Source organism: Pan paniscus, chromosome 18 (assembly GCF_029289425.2).
Source record: "Pan paniscus chromosome 18, NHGRI_mPanPan1-v2.0_pri, whole genome shotgun sequence".
NCBI lineage: Eukaryota > Metazoa > Chordata > Mammalia > Primates > Hominidae > Pan > Pan paniscus.
The window spans coordinates 93,678,988-93,695,562 of NC_073267.2; the positions used below are offsets into that span (position 1 = coordinate 93,678,988).

The 16,575-nt window shown below is 56.3% G+C and overlaps 1 protein-coding gene across 2 annotated transcripts in view; it reads left to right on the forward strand.

Annotated features, from left to right (window-relative positions):
* The first annotated feature begins 432 nt into the window (after positions 1 to 432).
* The window catches only part of OSGIN1 (oxidative stress induced growth inhibitor 1), a 35,438-nt gene continuing 19,295 nt past the window's right edge, over positions 433 to 16,575 (forward strand). The window contains exon 1 of one of the 2 annotated variants that reach the window (XM_034940810.3): positions 433 to 544. The gene's annotated coding sequence lies outside the window, so the exon portion shown is untranslated. The remainder of the gene's footprint in view (positions 545 to 16,575) is intronic. The other variant, XM_055100545.2, reaches the window with a different exon arrangement.

Here is a 16,575-nt window from a genome sequence, read left to right on the forward strand (position 1 = left end):
CCAGGGCTCCCACATCCTCACAGCCAGCAGGGCTGCCTGGGAGGAGGCACCAGGTGGGCACCGAGGTTAGTCTGGGTTTGAGCCCTGCGCCAGCACCTGCTTGCGTGTGACCGTGGGAAAGGCACGTCCTTCAGCAGTTGTTTACTGAGCACCTACTGTGTGCAGGGCCCTGTGTACCCATCATCACAGCAACCCAACCTGCCTCTTGGGCACACCTTGGCAAGATGTGCCCCTTTTCCAGGTGCTACCACCGAGGCTGCAGTTGCTCCGGAGGAGCTGCAGCAGAGGACGGGAGCGGGGCCGGCTGGGCCCTCAGGCAGAGCCACCCTGAGGCTGCCCACCACTGACCGGGCACCCCAGCAAGCCCAGGGCAGGACTTTGTGATGCGACAAACGGCCCAGCCTGGCCTCTTGTCCCCCAGCTCCCCTGTTGCCACGTCGGGGGGGCATCCCCTGGGGGAGGGCCAACCCCAATGTGTCCACTCCTCCCCGGCCAAACTGGTCACTTCTGTCACCTCTGCCGCACCCGGCCCCTTCGTTGTCAGGTAAGGAGGGCCTGGAGCAGGGAGGGGCAGGGGCTGCTCCAGGAAGGGGTGAGGTGTGCTGGGGGGCCTGGTAGGGCCAGGCAGGAGGAGGGGCTCCCGGGCGGTGGCCCTGGAGGCAGGAGGCTCAGCTTGTGGACTCTGGGGTGCAGGTGGCCTGGGTGGGAACCTGGTGCTGTTGCTTGCCCGTCGTGTGATCTTGGGACAAGTGCCATAACCTGTGAGCTGCCATCTCCCAGGCTGTAAAATGGCTCCTCGGGTCCCTTCCTCGCAGGGGTCCTGGGAGGTGAAGTGAGCCCCTCCACGGGAGGCCCTGGCACTCGCCCCACGTGCAGACCGCGCTCGATACACATCGCCCATAGTCATCAGGCCCCGGAACCGACCGCCACTCATGCCTATCTCAGCCAGGCTTGGGCGCTGTCCTCTGGTCACCAGCCCCTCGTTGATTCCCCACCCACTGCCATGCTGGGGCCTGGCCCCTTCATCCTGGTGGATGGGGGAGAGCGGACAGCAGGAGCAGGTCTCCCCAGCGTGCCTCTTTGCATCTACATCCTGTCATTCTCACCCGGGTGTGGGTGCCACTCACCTGGGGGAAGGCTTGGGTCCCCGGCAGAGGCCTAGCATTAGGTTTTCTGACCCTGAGTCTCATCTGTGAACGAGCTTGCCCAGGGGACTCTGTGTGCCCCACAGTGTGTGACTCAGAGAATAAACTACAGGCCCTCCAAGGACGCCCATGGCCACCCCCAGCCTGTCCCACCACAGAACGGCAGATGCTGCAGCCTCACTGGGCTTTTGGTTCCCAAGTGTTCAAGACCATCCCCTTCTCTGTCCAGCGAGCTCCATTCAGGGCTGAGCAAGAATGGCCTCCAGGATCCCACAAGGAAAGGCGGGGCTGCGGTTTGAACCCAGATCTCTCCAGACTGTTCCGCTACAACCCATGGCTGCCCATGAGAACCACCTGGAAAGCTTTGGACAACACTGAAACCCAGTTCCCAACCCCAGACCACAAGTGGAGTCCCTGGTCAGGGGCCCCACCCAGCCCTGTGATCCCAGCTCCACCAGCAGAGGCAGCAGATCGGGTGTCCAGGGCCTCAGTGCACTCCCATCCCCGTTGGAGTGCTCCAGCCCTGCTCCTCCACCCCTCAGCCCTGGCTCCCGGCACTCCAGACTCACACTTGGTTTTGGAGTCTTTGCCCAGGAGTAACCCCCAAACGTGTCCTGGTCCTTCCTACGGTGGCAGGCACTGGGGAACCCTGAGCTCTGAGTGTGGGAACACGTGCTGGGACTTATCGGCGTGGTAGGTCCAGCCAGGTTTGAAGTTGGACAGGCCCACTCCATGGAGAGACACCTGGTGCCTTGCACACACAAAGGCCACGGAGCCTGTTAGGTGGAGGCTCCTGGGGCCTCAGCTGCTCCGACCTCACCTCAGGAGGCTCAGCCGCTCTGACCCCACCCCCGCCACTTCCTGGCAGGATGACCTTGGGAAGGCTGTTTTGCCTCAGTTTCCTCATCTGTAAAATGCCTAGAACGGCAGCTCCCTCATGAGGAGGCTGAGACGCCCCATGGTGTAACACAGGAAAGATGCTGAGCTCTGCCGGTGGGGTGGGGGGCGATGAGTGCTCCAGAAACGGTCCCCACGCTCCACTGTGTGCCGGAGCCTCTGCACTTGGGCCACCGTTTCCTGCGCCTTCTGTAGGAGCAGCATGGCCTTGGCGCACGCTCGCCCTGCGTGAGCATGGTGTCACTCTCCTCCCGTGCCATCTCTTTCCCATTTTAAACATCTCCAAGGTTGACAGCAAAGGCTTCTGGGGCTCCAAGTTCACAGCCAAGGGCAGATGAGATCAAGTACAGCCACACTGCCCCCCTTGTTCCCTTCATTTTGTGAGACTTCGCCTCCGGCAAACACGAGGCCCAGAATGTTCCACCAGGGCAGCAGCAGGTGCCCAGCTTGGGGAGGAAAGAGGCGCCGAGCGACCCCCCCAGCCCCTGCCCTGCGCATGCCCCTTGTCTCCTCGATGCGCCTCCCCCACCCCTACAGGGCCCGCAGCTGTGCTGGATCCCAGACCTGAAACTTGAAGGAAAGATGATCCTCCACGGACTCCTCATCAATCCTTTTGTCGGGGTTTAATCCCCCTGCAATTCCTCCTGAATGAGTTTCCTGTACCTGACATCACCAGTGACCACAAACTAAGTGGCTTAAAGCAACAGAAATGTACCCTCTCATCATCTGGAGCAGAAGTCAAAATTCAAGGCATCAGCAGGAACCCCGCCCTCTGGAGCTTCCAGGGAAGGATCTTCATTGACTCCTCCAACCTCAGGGGGCTCCAGGCGTCCCTTGGTTCTAACCGCTGCCTCTGTGGTCTTGTGGCCTTCTTCCCTGGGTCCTCGGATCTCCCCCTTGCATATAAGGACACTTGTCGTGGGATATGGGGCCCACCCTAAATCCAGGATGATCTCATTGGAAGATCCCTAACTGAATGACTTCTGTAAAGACCCCTTTTCCAATCAAGGCCGCATTTACAGATTCCGGACACGTCACTGGGAAGCCACCATTTGGTCCTCAACATCCCGTCTCCTCTGCCCCCAGATGCGACGGCGTCTCAGCAGCGACTTGGAGCCATGCAGGGTTTCTGTTGTGGTTGTTCACTTGGGTAAGCTTCCTGCTCTTACCGACAGTGGATGACACACTCCCCACTCCCACGCCACTTCATGTTCCTTCGGGAGCGGAGGGGGTTGGAAGAGTAAACACCCAGATCTTCAAGACGTAAAGTCCGTTGGAGAGAACCCAGACCGGCCCCCTTATTTATGGATGAGAATCCTGAAGCCCAGATTCTGGCTTTTGAACTAAGCTCGCAAATCCATCTGATTGTCTGCACCCTCGCCACCACCCTAGCCTCTGGCCCAACCTTTGCAGCAACAGGCCCTTCTCCCAGCAGCCGATGGTGGCCTTTCTGCAACCCCCACGAGAGCCTGCTCCTGCCCTGCTCTTCCTCCCAGCCCCAGCCCCCCTCGGGGCAACAGCAGCCTCCGTCTCTGCCCCACACACCTCCAAGCTCAGCCTTGGCGCTGAACCCCACAGAGCCCTGTCCCCTCCTGTCTCGGCCTCGGCTTCCATCCCCGCTGCGGGGCTTCTCTGGGCCCAGCTTTCCTGGCTAAGGTCTTTGGTCCCTAATCTTACTCCTGCAGAAAGTCTCTAAGCCCCCTAGACTGGCTTGGGGGGCGGCATCTCAGCCTGCCCAGCAGCGTGCGCCATGGGTGTGGCATTTGCCTCCCGCTTGCTCCCCTCCTCTGCCTGTGAGCGCCGTCTGACGGGTCTTGGCATTTGCCCCCCAAGAGTTAGCCCCGTGCCGGATGAGCAAGTAATAGGTGTCCTGCGCCAATTCCCTGGCCAGAAAGAAGCCAGCTCTGGCCTGCTGGCCCTCAGTCCAGGGCTCGTTGTGGCTCCTGCAAAGGGAAAGCCAGCGGCCACTCCTGGGGAGTCAGGGGCTTAAAGGGTCCTGCAAGGGCTGACCCTTCTGATGTTGTGTCTCCAGGGACAGAAAGGCCAGTCCCAGAGGGAGGAGACCGTGGCCCTGTTCATCTCTTGCTTAAAGAATGCATGTCGGCCCAATTCAGGCAAGGGTATGTCGGGAGCACTTACTATGTGCCAGGAAGTTGAGATACACCAGGGAAGAGAGCAGAGGACACCCTGCCCTCTGGGAACCTGCATCCCAAGGTGGGGACTCAGACAAACAAATGAACAAGGAAGTGTGTAGCACCTAAAGCGCCAATGAGACTGTGTAGAAAAATGCAGCTGCATGAGCGGGAGGGAGTTCCGGTTTCATGCAGGGAGCGCTGGCCTGGCTGAGAAGACGCTGGAGCACAGACCTGAACTCACTGAGGCAGCGTCGTGTGGGCGTCTGAGGGAACAGTGTTCCAGGCACAGGGAACAGCCAGTACAAAGGTCCTGGGGTAAGAGTCAATCAGAAGCAGGGAGGAGCCCAGGGAGATGGAGACGGGGACAAGGGACCCAGCTCAGCGGTGACTTGTCGATATCCGGGGTGGTCAGCAGAGGGCTTTGTTCTGGTGTGGGTGTCCCGGCCGCTGTGTGGAGGGTGTGTTGGGGGCACCGTTCAGCTGGGAGGCTTTGCAGCAACCCAGGGTCACAGGGAGGGGCCCAGGGGTCAGAATCCAAATTTATTTGCAGGTGGAGCTGGTGGGTTCACGAAGGGATTGGGATGTGAATGAAAGAGGGGGCAAGGTTGACTCAGGGTTCAGCCTGAGCCACTGAAGCAAGAGAGCGGGGCTGGAGTGGGAAGGAAGGAGGCGTGGGCAGCGCCAGCTTTGGCGCCCGGGCAGGGAGCAGTGCGAGTTCCCAGGGAGAGGAGGCGGCTGGGCACGTCCTGCCCTGGGTTCACCCTTCACCCAGAAGCCCCTTTCTTCTGCTGAGCCTGCAGGCAGGGCCTCACCCACCCACCCAGGTGGGACCCAGCCCACCCGGCCCTCCCAGAGCTGAGTGGCTTACACAGAGGGACACCGTGTCCCTAAGCGCCTGGGACACAGCCCCATTGCCCTCGCAGCCCAGCAAGACTCCCAGCCCCATCATCACTCCGCCTGCTTGCCTGCTCCTTGCCACCCAGAGCAGGAGGCAGCATGCCTGCCAGGGCACCCAGCCTGCAGGGACGGGCAGGCCCGCTGAGCCCTCCTTCCAGGACGTGGAAGTGTCAGAGACACAGCTCCCAATTAAGGGCCTGGGCAGCACCCAGAAACCCTGGACCTCTGCCAGCTGCAGACTCTTCCTAATCAGGGGAAAAGACCCCGAACCCAGGCAGGCTGACCCAGCATCCAGACCCAGCTCTGTCTCCCCAGCTCCTCCGCTGCTAATAACAATAATAATAACAATGGCAGTGACCATTGCTGCAGAGGTTACTGTGTGCCAGGCACCATTCCCAGCGCCACCCGTCATTCTCAGTCACGGGAGATGGCTGCTGTTTTCCTCTCCATTTTGCCCTGAGGAAACTGAGGCCCAGAGTGGTTAAGTCACTGGCCCGGGCCACACAGCCGGGAAGCAGCCCCTGAGGCTGGTTCCTGACTCCACTGCCTCTCGGCCCTGTGGGGTCAACCCTCTGTCCCCCTCTCCGCTATTGCCATCTTCACCCCCAGAGCTCCACACCCTCGGGTCCTACTGCTGACCTCAGACCCACAGGGCACTGCCAGCCCCCAGGCCTCTGCCTGTGCTCTTCTTTCCGCCTGGAGTGCTCTTCCCGTGGCTGGCTCCCCACCCACTCCTCGGGCCTCAGTGGAAAAGCCCCCTCTTCACGAAGGCCAGCCCTGGTGGCCCATCTTCCCCCCGCATCGGGACCCCGTCTCGCCTTCCTGCTCACTCATTCATTGAATGCAACTGTACTGAGCATGCGCTGAGTGCCGTCTGGGCCAGGGATGAAACAGAGAATGAGGACAGCGCGGTCCCAGCTTTGGCAGACCTGACCTCCGGCACAGGGTGTGCGTTCTTGGGCACAGCTACCAGCATGGCCGATGCTGTCATCTGACCTTCTCCTTTCCATCCTCCTTCTTAAATATTCATGAGCTCATCGGATCGTGCCTGAGATTAGCTGGTCTTCCCGCATGACCCTGGAGAATCATTGATCGTCGTCGTCACCCAAGTGAATCCTTGTTGCCCTGCCCCTAGGTCCCCCTCATCTTGGGCTCTCCCCACCCAGCATCTGCCATTTCCACCCTCAGGAAATCCCTCCTGCTCCTCAGTGGGAAGACAGAAACACCAGAGTGGCTTCAAAGGTGAGCCCTCAACTGACAGAGCTTAGGGCCGGTGTGGCAGATGGCATGCCCTGAACTGGCTCCCATGCTTCCCAGAATGGCCGCTATCTGTGGAGTTCTGCACAGGACAGGCCTAGTTTGAACCCCTCAAGACCAAGTTTTGAGTCTCCTCATTTTACTGGTTTCTCTTTTCTGAACATTTTCCAACTTGGTGTTTCCATTAAGCTGTGGGGCTCAGAATGTGGTTTCATTGATCAATGACAAATCAAGCAGGACCATCACCTCCCACATTCTGTAGCCTATGCCCTTATTAATGTGACCCAAGATTGCAATATAGAAAGATCATCATCCTCTTGCCTCTCCCACTGATCCTAGCTCTAAGGCAGTGGTTCTCCCCAGCCTACACAATGCAATCATTTGAGAATTTAAAAAATCCAGGATTATCATCTCTGGAGATGGTATCAGGTGATTACAGTGGGTAGCCAGAACCAGAAGATGGAGATGCTGGTGTCCCATGGCCTCCTAGTCCTCTGAGCCCCAACCACTATCCCTAACTCCTTAAGTCCCTGGTCTCTAGGCCTTTAAGGGTGACAGTCGGCATTTATGCCAGCTGCTAACCATGGTTCCCAAAGTGTGTTCCAGGGAGCAGTAGTGCTGCAGAGTGCAAAGCCGCACATCTCTTTCCAACTCCACTGTTCAGAAGTATTACACTGGTAACGTGAAATTGATCATGGTGGGAGTGTTCACGCCACAGATATTGGTGGACTGCAAAACAGGGCTTTCCACAGTGCCCCCCAAGGCTGGTGGTTGGTGGTTGTTGTTTTTTCTTGACATGGAGTCTCGCTCTGTCACCCAGGCTGGAGTGCAATGGCATGATCTCGGCTCACTGCAACCTCCACCTCTGACATTCAAGTGATTCTCCTGCCTCAGCCTCCTGAGTAGCTGGGATTACAGGTGCCTGCCACCACACCTGGCTAATTTTTGTATTGTTAGCAGAGACAGGGTTTCACCATGTTGACCAGGCTGGTCTCAAACTCCTGACCTCGTGATCCGCCCACCTCAGCCTCCCAGAGTGCTGGGATTACAGGCGTGAGCCACCACGCCCGGCCCCAAGACTGGTTGTTAAACATTTGCCAACACAGCACTGTCCTGACCACCCGCTCCTCTCGCCCTCTGGACTCTGTCACAGCCACCCATTGATCAAAAGCAACCAGAAGCCAGCTGGCCAAAGCGTGTAAGGGTGCACAGCGTGGGGCTCAGCCTCCTGGAGCTCAGAGCAGGACAGAGGAGGTGGAAAATGGATGGGGGAAGCCAGTAGAAAATGATCAGCCTGCCCACACCTGCTCTCAGGGAGACATGACACCTGCAGTCACCGTGTTCCTCTGCGTGAGGCAGACCTGCATGCCAGCACTGAGCCAGGCGACCACCTGGTAGCTGGATGATCCATCAAGGAGGCTCTGGTGCCCGGCTTATGTAATAGACCACGTCAGCCCCACGTACTAGAACCTCTTTTTAATTTTTTGGAATAGTGATAACATCTACTCAAAGAAAGCGATGCTCCATTTTGATTGATTCATCTCTGACACATTCCTAGGCCAGGAGTCAGAAGCTCTCACACTTGAGCATACATCAGAACCCCTGGGTAGGGGGGAGGTTAAGAACATGATTGCAGCCGGGCACGGTGGCTCAGGCCTGTAATCCCAGCACTTTGGGAGGCCGAGGCGGGCGGATCACCTGAGGTCGGGAGTTCGAGACCAGCTTGACCAACAGGGAGAAACCCCATCTCTACTAAAAGTACAAAATTAGCTGGGTGTGGTCGTCCATGCCTGCAATCCCAGCTACTTGGGAGGCTGAGGCAGGAGAATCACTTGAACCCAGGAGGTGGAGGTTGCAGTGAGCCAAGATTGTGCCATTACACTCCAGCCTGGGCAACAAGAGCAAAACTCCGTCTCGAAGAAAAGAAAAACGATTGCTGCGCCCCAGAGTCAGACCAGTGTTTCTGATTCTGTGAGTCGGGAGGATGAAGGGTGCCCACGAACTTGGATTTCAAAATCCCCAGGTTCTGCTGGCGTGGCACCCCACTTTCAGAATTCACTGCTGCATGCAGACTAAACTGTAATACTCCCCTCCTCTGACAAATACAAAGTGGCTGGCTGTGTTATCACCCCAGCAGGCATGGAGGAGGGGCCGGGCCTCCTCCTCGTGGATCTAGGTGGCGTGCGTGGACCAGGGTTTGCAGTGAATGAAAGGCCAGGTGTTTGCAAAGAGGGCACCAGATATGGGGGCCCTGGGCGACCTGCCCAGGAATCCTCCGTGAGGTGCCGGGGCAGTACCGCAGCCCGTGTATTTCAAGGATATTCAAACCGAAATGTCCTGAATGTCAAGGATAACTTGCCGAGAACAAGAAGAAGAGGCCTTGTCTACTCAGAAACCAGGAACTTACAGACCAAGCCCCACCCCGGCAGAGGAAGGAAACAGGAAGTTGGAAGAGAAGTCTAGGGAGAGAAACAGTGACGTCCAGGCTAAGGAAGATGCCACATGTCAAGGCAGAGGAATTTGCCTCTCAAAGCGGGAGTGTGGCTGAATCTCAGAGACACAACATCAAAACAAACCGGACGCAAGAGAGGACACTCTGTGTGATTCCACTTATGTCAAGCTCAGAACAGGCAAAACTAATCTATGGGGACAAAAAGCACAAAGGGGTCAAAAAACTGAGGGTCCCAAGCCGGGCGCGGTGGCTCACGCCTGTAATCCCAGCACTTTGGGAGGCTGAGGAGGGCGGATCACGAGATCAGGAGATCGAGACCATCCTGGCTAACATGGTGAAACCCCATCTCTACTAAAAATACAAAAAAATTAGCCGGGCGTGGTGGCAGGCGCCTGTAGTCCCAGCTACTTGGGAGGTGGTGGCAGGAGAATGGCGTGAACCTGGGAGGCAGAGCTTCAGTGAGCCAAGATCGCACCACTGTACTCCAGCCTGGGCACAGAGCCAGACTCCGTCTCAAAAAAAACAAACAAACAAACAAAACTGAGGGGCGCCAAGGAAGGCTTCCAGGAGGCTGGGCGTACTCCCCGTCTTGTCCTGGGTGATGTTCACAGGAACAGGCATCTGCAGAGATTCACGCTGCTGCCCCCTTCAGCGTGGAACTCATCCCTCAGCCTGCGCCTACCCACACTCAGTTTCACGGATTGACTGCATGTTTACTGAGGCCTCCTTGTCCTGCTGGGCTCTGGGGACACAGCTGGGGAGGAAAAAGTCACCATCCCTGCCCTGACTGTACAGCATCCTCAGCGACAACACAAACCCAGTGTGCTCAGACAGCCCAAACCAAGGTGGCTTCGAGGAGGCAGGTGGAGGTGGCCAGAGGATACCGGTCAGGAACTCGGAGGAGTTAGCAGGGTGAGAAGATGCTTTAGAGATCTTAGACGACAAGGAGGCTCTCCCCAGGAGGGCGAGGGAGGGACTTGTGCTCCAGGCAGAAAAGACATTTTGTGCAGAAGGACAGAAATGGCGTGTCCTCGGAGGACAGTGGGCTTTCAGTACGCCTGGAACATGAGGTCCAAGGTGGGAACGAGTCAGAGGTCCAGCTGAGGAGACCCGCAGGGCTGGGGGATAGGAGGTCTGTGGCTCAGCTGAGTCTAAACTTTTCCTCTGAAGGCCAGGCAGTCATCAAAGCGCTGTAAGCAAGGGAGGGGCGTGGCCTGCTTTGCAGGTAGAAAGCCCGCTTGGTAGCAGGGAGCAGGGGGCAGGATGCTGAAAGGCTGCTGTGGAAACCCCAGTGCAGTGGGGGCAGCCCTCTGGAAAAGTGGGTGCAGTTTCTAATACACATCACCCTCACCTTCCCTGTGGCCTAGAAGTGCCGCTTCTCAGTCTTCACCCAAATGCCCAAATGAAAACAGATGGCACACAAAGACTCCCACGGGAACGGCCCGGCAGCAAGCTGGTGACAGCCAGCCTCCATCGCCGGGAAACAGCTGCAGGTGTTCAGGCAGGGGACCGGTTCAGCAGTGAGAAGGGGGAACCGCTGGTCTGCACATCGGTGTGGTGACCAGCAGAGACGCGATGTCGAGCCACAGAAGCCAGGCACAAGAGAGAACATCCTGCGTGGTTCCATCTATGCCAACATCGAGAACAGGCACAACTGATGTATGGGACAGAAGTCAGAAAAGGGGTTGACTGCTGAGCCGGGCCCGGTGGCTCACGCTTGTAATCCCAGCACGGGAGGCCAAAGCGGGATGATCACTTGAGCCCAGGAGTTTGATACCAGCCTGGGCAACATGACACGGGGGACACCGGCAGGAATGCCTTCTTTTTTTTTTTTTTTTTTTTTTTTTGAGAGGCAGTCTCACTCTGTTGCCCAGGCTGGAGTGCAATGGCACGATGTCGGCTCACTGCAGCCTCCACCTCCCAGGATCAAGCGATTCTCCTGCGTCAGCCTCCCAAGTAGCTGGGATTACAGGCACACGCCACCATGCCCAGCTAATTTTGTATGTTTAGTAGAGATGGGTTTCACCATGTTGGTCAGCCTGGTCTCTCGAACTCCTGACGTCATGATCCACCCGCCTCAGCCTCCCAAAATGCTGGGATTACAGGCGTGAGCCACCGCACCCAGCCGGAATGCCTTTTTTTTTTTTTCCAAGACTGGGTCTCACCCAGCCTGGAGTGCAGTGGTATGATCTCTGCCTTCTGAGTTCAAACTATTCTCCTGCCTTAGCCTGCCAAGCAGCTGGGACCACAGGCGCACACCGCCATACTGGGCTAATTTTTTGTATTTTTAGTAGAGATGGGGTTTCACCATGTTGGCCAGGCTGGTCTCCCAACTCCTGATCTCAAGTGATCCACCTGCCTTAGCCTCTCAAGGTGCTGGGACTACAGGTGTGACCCACCGCGCCCAGCCTGGAATCACTTTTTGGCTCGTCTGGTCTGGTTTTCAGAGCAGGAGCCTCAGAACCTCCTAGCCAGGAGTGCACTTACTAAGTTCCTGGTACAAGCCCCACCCACAGCAAGGCCGCGGAGATGCAAGCTCCATTCCCGCCGCTTCTCTGGACAGTGGAAAACTAGAGACAAATCTAGAGAGGGTTGCCCAGACCAAGGTAAAGCAAAGAAGGGGCCTCCAGGCAGAGCCGCGCAGTGCAGTTGCGGGGAGGCGGCCACGGGCGAGCCCACGCCCTGGAAGGACAGAGAAGAGAAACCGGGTGGGGAGGTCCTTACAGGTCAGTCCGTGCAGGGGCCTGTCAGTGCTGGGCCATCAGTCTGGGGTGGGCCTGGGGACAGCAGGAACCCCTGCCGGATGTTCAGTAGAGCAGGGCAGGGTCTAATTTGTAGTATATCAGATTCTGGAGGTATCAGATCCTTGGTAGAAAAGGACAGGACTCTGGAATCCTGCTTTGCCTAGTGACAGGAGCCCAAAGGCCAGAAAACTCCCCAGAATGCCAGGAGGCCCGGCACTATGGCTCCTCTGTAGAGAAAGGTGCAGAGTGGACCAGGCATGGCAGCTCATGCCTTTAATCCCAGCACTTTGGGAGGCCGAGGTGGGTGGATCACAAGGTCAGGAGTTCGAGACCAGCCTGGCCAACATGGTGAAACCCCGTGTCTACTAAAAATAAAAAAATTAGCCGGGCGTGGCGCCTGCAATCCCCGCTACTTGGGAGGCTGAGAGAGGAGAATCACTTGAACCCGGGATGCAGAGGTTGCAGTGAGGCAAGATTGTGCCATTGTACTGCAGCCTGGGCGACAGAGCAAGACTCCATCTCAACAACAACAACAAAAAAGAAAGGTGCAGAGTGCTCGCAGGCTGGGCTGGCCCTGCGTCTGGGGAGGGGCATGGCTCACATGACTGTCAGTTATGTCACTGACCCTACCTATGCCAGAAGTCAAGGCCTAGAATGTTTGTGGAGTCTGATAAGAGCAGTACACAGGGTTTGTTTGGTTTGGTTTGGTTTGGTTTGGTTTAAAGCAGCTGTGGGAAAAAGAAAAAAAGGAAAGTGATGGTCCTTCCCCCTCCAGAGGGACAACGACCTCTCTGTCGAGGGCAAGGGACTCGTGCTGGAATGGTCACACGCTTGTTAGGAAGGAATGGAAGCCTGGGCAAGGGACTGGAGTCTGCAGACCTCCTCATGCTACAAAGTGACCTCCTGGTATGCAGGGGACCTGGGCACTCGCCCTTAGGGCCACTGTCACTGCTGGGTCACAGGAAACCAGCAGGGCCCTTAGGGGCAGGGACACGCAGGTGGGGCTCCAGTTTTCTGCGGAATGAGGAAGGCATGTGCAAGAACCCCAGCCGTGGGGACTGACAGCCCTTCCAGGCAGAATTCTAGCACATGTTTGGGGGTTAGGATCCTGTAGGAATGGAGAAGCTGTCACCCAGAGGGTCTACCCTGGATTCCCCAGGAGAGCCAGGCCACATGCCTGTCATTCTTGCTGTGCCTATGGACTGGTCCCAAGGAGGGTGTAGGCAGAGAAGCCCCTGGTGGAGTTTCTCATCCTAGCCTAGAGTAGCGGCTCTCAAACCCAAGCAAGCATCAGGACCACCCAGAAGGCGCGTGAAAGCGCAGATGGCCGGGCCCACACCACACCCAGAACTTCTGATCTACTGGGTCTCGGGTGAGCCTGAGAATCTGCATTTCTGATGCGTTTCCAGGTGCTGCTGGTGCTCCTGCTGCTGCTGCTCCAGGGACCCACACTTGGAGAATGACTGCCCTGGAGGGCAGTTGTTGGGAAATGCAGGCTGCATGACAGGAAAGTGACTGGCTGCAGAGAGCTGGATGATTAACACACACAGGGAAAGGCCCAGGGTTTGGCGGACAGAGGTGTGGGGTACCCACCGTTTACAGAGGAGCTAGGATGTGTCAGGCAGCAAGCCACCTTGGGGAACAGGTATTACTATTCCTATTATATAGATGAGGAGATTGAGGCTCAGAGAAGAGAAGCAACTTGCCCAAGAACACCCAGCTAGGAAGTTCCAGAGCTTAGACGCAACCCAGAGTTCCTGACTGCATGGACAGGACCCTTTCCACTCAGCCGTCTTCCAGGAACAGAGCTGTTTCCACTGGAGACAGCATCTCTAATGGTGAACCACAGGGCTCTGTCTTCACCTTTGGCCAATTCAAAATTATTATCAAACATGTAAACATATTGACAGGCTCACATGTAAACATACTGACAGTCTCTAATCCCAGCACTTTGGGAGGCTGAGGCAAGCGAATCACTGGAGTCCAGGAGTTTGAGACCACCAGCGTGAAGAACATGGTGAAACCCCAACTCTACTAAAAATACAAAACTGAGCCGGGCATGGTGACACAAGCCTGTAATCCCAGCTACTCAAGAGGCTAAGGCACAAGAATAGCTTGAACTCAGGAGGCAGAGGTTTCAGTGCACCACTGCACTCCAGCCTGGGTGATACAGCAAGACTGCCTCAAAAAAATAAAAAGTAAGTGTATGAAAGGCGTGTCAATCCATATGCATACAGTATAAAGCCAAGAGGAGCCACGCCTGCTGAAAAATGTTTTAAGAGTTGGCCAGGCGCAGTGGCTCACGCCTGTAATCCCAGCACTTTGGGAGGCCGAGGCGGGCAGATCACCTGAGGTCAGGAGTTCGAGACCAGCTGGCCAACATTGTGAAACCCCATCTGTACTAAAAATACAAAAATTAGCCTGGCATGGTGGGGCATGCCTATAATCCCAGCTACTTGGGAGGTTGAGGCAGGAGAATCGCTTGAACCTGGGAGGCAGAGGCTGCAGTGAGCAGAGATTGCACCACTGCATTCCAGCCTGGGTGACAGAGCGAGACTCCATCTCAAAAAACAAAAAAGAGTCTATCAGCAAAGTCTGAAAGCAACGGGATTCATTCCTTCATTCAGTTAATGTTTATGGAGCTACCGTTATGCCCTGGGCCCTGTGCTAGGCATCTGTGATTCACCGAGTGAACTCAGCAAAACACAGAAGGTCCTTGTCCCACCGAACTGCCTTTCCTTAGGATTATTGTTCATTACACAAATATAATGGAAATTAGAATTTTAAAAACTCACATAAAATTTCTTGGCCCTAGCAATCAGTCTGGCTTCTTTCTTTCTTCCTGATCCCTTTCCAGCTCCTGCCCAGCGGCCTACACATCAGACGCAGCATCAGCCCGGTCTCGTCATCTGCTTGTCTTGTTGCCAATCTGCCGCCTGGTTCTCTAACTCCTTTTCTTAAGGCTGCATGATATTCCTCTCTGGGCATTTGCCTGTGTTTGCTGAATGGTTCTCATAGTTGGACACGGAAGTTGCTCCCAGTTTTTTCACTATTAGTATTAGTATTAATGCTGCAGTTGATGCCTCCTTGTCTATTGTAACCATTTCTCGATTGGGTGTTTTTCCCCTGAAACTTTTTCCTTTAAGATTGTAATTTGGGCCCGGCGTGGTGGCTCACACCTGTAATCCCAAAACTTTGGGAGGCTGAGGTGGGTGGAGCACTTGAGGTCAGGAGTTCCAGACCAGCCTGGCCAACATGGTGAAACCTCATCTCTACTAAAGAAAAAAAAAAAAAAAGACTGTAATTTGGGGCTCAGAGTATGGCCACGCTTAGGATGAAAGACATGAAACGGCCAAGGGGAAACGCCAAATTCAAAGTCCATTGAGTTCAAAGTCAGTGTTATGGGAACTGAGTCAGGGAAAGGGCTAATCCTGCACGCGGTGAATGAGCAAGGTGCCGACGGGGTTCTCTCTTCCAGGTGGCCGATTCAGAGGCCCTTTGGGCTTCCCATGAGCCACCCCCCACCCCAACCAGGGTCATCAGCAGGCCCCTGCCATCCTGCTGGCCTGGCACCTCTGAAGATGAACTTTTCCTTTAGAACCTGTGGCTGTTCCTTCAACGGGGCAATGAATGTATTTTACAAAACAGATGGGCTGCCAGGTGGAGTGGGGTTGTGATGTATGTGGCACCTCCACAGGCCGGACAATTTCTAGGTTGCATCTCGGCTCATCCTCCAACAGCCGCAGGGACAGAGGCTCTCAGCCCAGGCCATCGCCGGGGACAAAACTCCCCATGTGCAGCCACACCCCAGCCCAGGGATGTCAGACCTCTCTGGGCCGGGGCCTGGGTGTCAGTGTATTTTAAAATCTCCCCAGCTGATCACAATGTGCAGCGGAGACAGAGGCTCCGCCAGCAGACAAGTGCCGCTATCCCCGTCTCACACACAGAAATGGAAGCGCTGAGAGGTTCAGCCACAGGCCCGGAGTCACACAGCCGAAAATGACGGAGCCCAGTCCCAGCTTGTCTGACGCCAAAGTGGAGGGCTTTTACACAGCTGGGCCGGACCTCCTGACCACTCGAACTCTGCGGCAGGCACTTTCCCTCTCCCGCCGAGATTCTCCCTTGGGTTTTAGAAAAAAGAGGGAGGAATCAGGGAAGACAGGATGTGACTGCCTGAAGACACGGGAGCCTCCCCAACCTCACCCCTGTGCGGCCACCCTTTCCCACCCTCCTTCTATGACTCCTCACCTCCCTCTACCCCGTTCCCTGGGCCCTGGCTCCCCAGCTGTGACACCATCTTCCCCAGGGGGCAATAGTGACCCTGCACCCCCACCCCCTGGAGCTGGGTGATGCTCTCTCCCCTGAGCAGGGCACTGACAGCTCACACCCATGCCCTCAGTGGCTTTGCCTCCAGACAGACTGAAGTCTGAATCCCTTTACCCCACTTCATTTCCTATGACCTTGGGAAGGCTCCTCCGGCTTTCTTCGTCTGTAAACTAAAATCGGTATTGTAAATATCTGCCCTCCTCTGTGTTCTGGGAGAATCAATGAAACAGTGTGGGTGAACGGGCTCTGTAAACCTTGTGGCACCAAACAAATATTAGTTGTTTCATGAGCTGGAATGGCCTGATCTCTTCATGCCACAGCTCCGGGCAGGACGGACTGATAGCCCCAGCTCTGCCATTGACCATGACTTGGGCCACACCTTACACTCAGGGCCTCCGTTTCCTCACCTGTAGTGTGGGGAAAATAATAGCACCGTGCCCTCCTCGCTGGACTGGTGTGCAGGTCTAAAGCACGGGTCCAAGAAATCCACCTACAGTGTGGGTGGCCGTGGACATGGGCAGGCCCTTCAGGACCTGCAGGCTGGGGCGTGGTGAACACGGCCGTGTTTCTGGACCTGTGCCTTTGCACCTGAGGCAAGAAGGAGGCTTCCTTCCTTGCTTTGCTGTATGTCTTTTCCTGGAGGTGCCCAACTCTGCAGCTGGGTTCGAGCCTCAGCTCTGCCACTCACACTGTGTGGCCTCAGGCTTGAGATCGGCCTCTCT